Here is a 6,880-nt window from a genome sequence, read left to right on the forward strand (position 1 = left end):
CCTGCCTTCCTCCCTTCCTCCCTCCCTCCATATTAGTATTTGAAAAAAACTCACTGGCATAGTTCCCACCATTTCTAGGAAACTTTTAATGTATATTTGGAAAAGTAACTTTCAAATGCTTTCTTAAAAGTAATTCTCCTAATTAATTGGTTAACTTGCTTTTCACATATAAACTAGACAAATGTATCATCACAATCATGACTCTGAATTTCTGGGGAATTGTTTCCTAACCTGAGATTATATTTAGGCCTCAGTTTTTCAATTTGTATATCACCTAGTACAATTAATTGTCTCTTTTCTTGTATCCTTCTAGTGAAAGACAGGCTGCTATTTTGTTATACTGCATGTATATGTATACATATACACATACGTATACATATGTGTACATCTATGTCTATATATCTATAGCTACATCTATAAATTTTCTTCTAAAATACACATTTTAGGAAACTTTTTTTCCAATTATATCTTCTTCTATATTAAATGTACTTGGTACTTTCTATTGAAAAACAAAATTACCATATTTATAATTCCCTATTTCAATTCAGATGTCCAGTAACACCATCAATAAATCAGAGATAAATGATCCTTCACTCTGCTTTGCAGACATGTGCATCCAGTTCCTGAAACTGCATGGCATCATTGCTATTAAGAACCTATCCTGTCAGACGTCTGGGAGAAACCTTAACTTGAGCAATGTGTGCTGAGTTATATTGCTTGGCCCACCACCAATGATTCTTAAATTGACTGATTATATACATGCTTAAAGATCCATCTTTCAGTGTCAAGTATATTGCATTTGCGTTTTAGTGACACTGAATATACTGATTCATTTAACTGCATCAGACAATATTTGGATTTTTCAAATTACTTTTTTTTAAGATGACTATAAATTTCCATCTTGAATGCTATTTCTATCAAATAACTGCCAACTTAAAGCCAGGAAATCACAAGGACAGACAGACATCTAAATGTCACTGTTGCCACAACAAATGATTTTCTACTATGTTACAGGATGAATTGGAGAATTAAACACTGGCTTTGTTTCCCAAATGGGATATGGTAGAATGAAGCCAGATCCTTTCCCACAGCCAAAGTGCTGTTGTGGAGCTGGAGGTGCAGGCAAAAAAGAACAAACGTACAGCACTGTGAGTGCTGAATATAGTTATGAGATGTACAACTCACAGCATCCCTTAATCAATGGGAAATAGAAACTTATGCCTATGTTCTAAGAGATATGAAACAACACAGGATGACAGCATTCAGTTACCTAGAAGATTGCGCTTCTGGGTTACTGAACTAGTAATTTTTTCTAGCTGAAGCAGTAAGACTGATTTATGGCAAAAAGAAAGCATTCAGGAAATAGATACACTTACCTATCTAGGAATTTTCCTAGGACTACAAAAACAGTTCTGTAACTGCTCTACACTGGTAGCAACATAGTGAAAGAAAACAAACAGGCAGAATATTATTGTAGGTTTTTATCAATATACCTGGAGCTAATTTACAGTCCTTCTGGCATAGCGGCTTTAGGTCCTTAAGGTCACCACAAGAATGGATCTAATCTTTTTCTAAATGGCTTCAGTGAAGTTAAAATTGTGCAATAAGTGAAACAGCTGATGTGACTTTTTCTTCTCGTATGGATGCTAGAACTTTAAGCAAAATCTTCCCATCATCAAATCATACCACTTATGTGGTACGGGAAAACTTGAGGTCTAAGATATTTGAAAGTACCCCTGTAACTGTTCTCCAGATGAGACTAAAGGACTATTTCTTTTTGAAAAAATTGATTCTTTAAAATATTATTCTAATGGATGAGACCCTGCATTAAAAGGATATTTCAGCTTTAATGGTCAGGCTTGAACAAGCTAAAGGAGATACACATTTTCTTAGCTAAATTGGGCTTGTCATAGAAGCATCAAAGAAAAAAAATCACACTGCTTTCTATAGATTCTTTTAATTCAAAACCCATAAATCAGTATTCCAGTTCAATGTCTGAGTAATGCAACCTTTATCTGATGAAGATAAGAAGTGGCAGTTGCAATTACAAAACTTTGCCACAGAATAAATACAATTAAGTTATAGATTACAGTTACAGTTATTAATGCATAGCTCCTGCAGGGAATTCAGATCCTGAATAAATCTTCAAAGGGAAAACTTAGGCCTTAATGGGAATGACAAAGCACTTAAGCGGGGCTCAGGTTTTCAGTCTACATTAAAGCTAGCCCAGGAGGAAGCTTCAGTGGGCAATGTAAAGGGTTATATTCGCTAACCTGCCCTAACTAGTGGCTTATTTCATGACCTTGGATAAACCATGTCGATCCCTAAGTTTTTCGGCTTTTATAAAGGCTAATGATTTTTACCTGCTTCATTGAAGCCTGTGGATAAAGAGCATTGAATATGTGCTCAGAAGAATTAAGGAACAAATAAATTCAGTATTCCCCATTTATTTCAAAAATCAAGGTCATTTTTATCCATTGGCTGTTATTTCTCTACAGCATAACTTTTCATAACAGAAACAACTTTTATTAAAATGAGTTCTCAAGCCAGTAGGATCCACTGGATGATTTTTTATTATTATCAAACTTAGTGACATGAGCACAGTGTCATTATGAATAAGAGCTAAGCCTCCTTAGAGAGGAAGAAGACTTGTAATTAATAAAGTGTGTAACATATGCATCCAACTCCATCAGCAAAAGTAGATGGGGTAAGGGAGATAAGAATGAAGACAGTCATTGATTAAAAAAAAAAATCCAATGGCAGAAAGCCAATTATTGTATTTCTAAAACAGTGATTAAAAACATATTTTTGTGCATCTTTGTTTAAATTGAAAGTAAACCCGAAATGTGCCAAACTGGCATAACTGCAAGCTCTGTGTACATCCTCACCCTACTACAGGATTTGCAACCTGTCCCTACCTTTCTGTCAACAAGATGTCAGGCATGTTCCTCTATTGAGATGTGCCTGAAGGAATTCCCCTTCTCTTAGGTGTCTAACAAAAGGTTTGTTGCTGCTGATTTCTTTTTTGGCATGGTCAGCTAAGAACTGGCATTAAATAGTAAGTGTTTAGCCAACAACCATATGTACAACTGGTTAAACTTCCATTCCTTCACTGTAGGGTCCAGACCTGAACAAGCAAGCTTAAGAGTCGGAAGACAAAACTCTAATTACCTCCAAGACACTGACTGAGGTAGGCTTCGTTATACCTAGATGTATCTGACGTGGCAAGAAAGCTTGTAAGCTAAGTATATCCAAGATAGTTTAGTGCCATTTGATATTGTCGAAGGGCAACCACTAACAACCAGGCAATCAAATACTATTTGCTGAGCCCATTTTGCAAATACCACCTTTTGATTCTGCCCTCTCCTGTTTTACACATCATTCCTACTGCTCCTGCCACTTGTTAGTAAATTCTCTGCCCAGTAGTTGATGACCATCGTCACCCAGCTGAATCCCCAAGGCCTGCAGGCTGTCTTGAATTCTAACAAGAAGCGGATTGCCTCCCTCCAACTTACTTTGTCATAATGTGACTACTCGTGTTTGTGCTGAACAGAGCCCCAAGCATGGTGAGATAGCACCTCTGACAGTTTCTACAGTAGCAGCCATCACTGAATACATTTCAAGTGATTAATTTTCTTAAAAATAAAAGTAAGCCTAGTGAGTGCACATGTGCTAACAAGTTAAAAATAATAATAGGTGTCTGTGACCATACTACTTCTGTCTGAATCCTTCAGGGGAAATCAGTTGCTAAGAACAACTTATACAGCTTGCCATATATCTATGTGTTAAACAACAACCAAATAACTATAGGCAAAAGTCCCAGCTGTCAAGCATGAAGAGTGTAGGGGCTGATCGGGGGAGTGCAAGGCATTTTTCTCCTGTGTTATATATGTATATTAGATAATTTAAAAGGAAAATCAAATGAGGCAAGGACAGAGTGGGAAGCATGCTACCATCTCTTCAAAATACCATACCCAAAAATTTACAGCAAAAAATGCTGTTTGACCAGTTGCTCTGTTCTTTATATAGTGCTCCTAACAGTGCTTTTATGCATGATCTTTCCCAAGGAGAGTGCACTGCCAGCTCTTTCAGATAGCAAGAAAGCTGAACAGTTCAGCTGCACATGCAGGCTTTGTCTTCCAGACAGGTCTCAGATACTGTGAGAGGAACTGGAGGCAAGCGTTAGAAGTAGCATCCCTGACTCCTGACTCATTCCACAGAAGTACATTTGGGCCTCACTTCTCCATCTTGTCAGTCTGGGCTCTGCTTTACGAGATGTTTGTTTCAAACTGCCACTAATCAATATTGGGACAGAGGCAAGAAAAGCCATCTTTGTTTACTCTCACACAAATAAAGACTGAAAAAGTTACTTAGGATTTTAACAAAAGTCTTTTGATTTTTCATGACTTTGCTTTATGTCCAAGGCCTTACTACTCAGCCATAAAATTCATCCCTGGGCTGAAACCTGACACACAAGCTATGAACTCAGAGCTTTGGTTTGTAACACACTTATTGGAAAACCTGAAGAAGGCACCTCACTCCTCTCATTTCCAGGGTTCAATGCATGCTATATATGGCATCCCCAGTGATTTCACTGGTGGTCTTGGAAGGAGAGGAGGCTGAGAACAAAATAATCCTCCGTGTTTATTGTTTGTATACTACATAAGTAGAAACAAACTCTCAAAATAGCAAAAGGGTATTTCCTTCTACAGCAATAAAACCTCCTAATTCCTTATTACTTCTTAATGGATGTTAATTGTTGACCATCGTATGCTACAGTTTCAGTCGCTTCCACATCTTACCAAAATGACTGTTATATGGGAAGCAAACTGCTTCAGAACTAAAATCAGTGAGCATATAAAACATCTCACCGTTAGCTTCTAGCATATGCTCTGATTTTAGAAGGTGATTGTAGCGATTCAGTCTGATTCATTCCTCATAAATCCACCACCAGGCTTTTGGAGATATAAGGTAAAACACTGAGCACCTGCTTATAAACTGGACATCATCCCTTTAGTACACTGAAAGAGAGAATAGCTTCCACTTGGAAAACCAGTGTGATAATGCACTTAAACATTATTATGTGTGAGCACAAGGGAACTGATGTTGCTAACACAGTTGATTTTGAGTGGTTGTAAGTGGTTGAATTGGAAACAATAACCTTTTCTTTTTCTTGTTTTTATAGCATCTTCTAGTATATACATAAAACATATAATAATAATGTATTTATTAATGTGGATGCAATGTGGAGGCTAAGAAAGAACACCAAGGTATGCAAACTCAAACCTATTGCATAGGTATTACATAGTATCACTACAGGGCAAGGTTTTAAGCACAAAGATTTTCAAATTTCACCTTCAACATAACATCATTCATAGCATTTCATCTAGAAATTATTACAGTGGCAGCAAATAAGTAGATGTGTTCAGGCCAATAAACTGTGCTTGAAATGAGACGTTTTAGAAAACCACCTTCTGCCTATTTAAAGATTCCAAACAGTGATTACCAATTTCCTTGGGTAAACTGGTTAACAGACAAACTACACTCTGCAATTAAGAATGCAGATATTCTCCTATGTGCATTCACATAAGAATTCACCTAACTTCAACTTTCAGTACGCTGAGCCTTTTTCTGATGCCAGAAAACCCTCTTAGTATCTCCAGTAAGTGTAATCAAAATACTTCTCCTCTTAAATTAGCTCCTCCTCAGTATCGCGCAATGGCATTTTAAGAACTCAGCTCCCAGAAACTCTGAATGGTTTTTAGTTTTTTTCTTTTTTAATTCCTGTATAATTTTTCAGCATTTGTAGAACTTTGCATTCAATTTCAACAAAGTAAAAGCATACGGAAGACAACATAAGATCAGTAACTCTTTAGTTTACCTATTTCTAAGCTGAAGTTCCAGACCTTAATACTTTTCTAATAAAAATTTTAATAATATTCCCATTTAAAAAAAGAAAAAAGAAAGAGAGAGAAAGAAAAGCAAGGAGTTTTGGACTCTTGTTCACTGCAATTTCAATTATTCTATCTGTAGAGCCATCTGCAAGTTATCTTGATTAATTAAAGCCAAAGAATTGAAAACCTTAACTTATATTAATTTGCTTTTAGTGCTTACTTTAAATTCCAATAAAGTTCTATTGCACATTCAAATTCTCCATTCAGACGCATTCTGAAGGTGCTTATTTGCACAACTGAAATCTGCCCTTTTCCCCAGAACCTGTGTAATACTGCTGGATGAAAAATACCTTTCTAACAAAAAACTGCTATGTTTCAGAGCAATTAAAACATATTTTTTAAGGTAGGACTGATAGTAAATAAATGAGATCAAATAAATGATTGATTTTGATTTACTTTACATTTGCTAAATTCACTGTTAAATTAAAACAAAAATATGAAAGTGCAGTTGGTATAAGTGTAGCTATTGGTATCAAAAGAAAACAAAAATATTTTCAACAGAAATATTCCCTTCTCTGCCCTGTCTTGCATTTGTTGCATATTCAAGTCTTCCAACAATTTTAAACAGGAGTTCTTGGTGTGTCACCTCTGTAAGAATGGTTCTTCACAGGGAAGTGTGACACACAGAAAAGAACTGAAAAAGAGAATTCACCTTGAGAACTTTAACTGGGTTGTACAATTTTCCACTGTGTTCAATATATTTCATAACAGCTAGTAGTTCTTTACAAAGGTCACTGTAAAATCATATCCTGTATTACTACATATTTCAGAAAGTGTTCCTTGTCTGCCAGCTGTTCAACTGAACTTTGTTAATGAAGGCAAAGTTTTCTAGGGTTATCATTCTGACCCTTAAACTGTATTATCTAGAAAACCATAAACCTTATAAAAAAAAAGATATGAAAAGGTTTATAAAACATTCTCTTAGC

Source organism: Eurypyga helias, unplaced genomic scaffold (genome assembly GCF_000690775.1).
Source record: "Eurypyga helias isolate BGI_N326 unplaced genomic scaffold, ASM69077v1 scaffold1277, whole genome shotgun sequence".
Taxonomy (NCBI): domain Eukaryota; kingdom Metazoa; phylum Chordata; class Aves; order Eurypygiformes; family Eurypygidae; genus Eurypyga; species Eurypyga helias.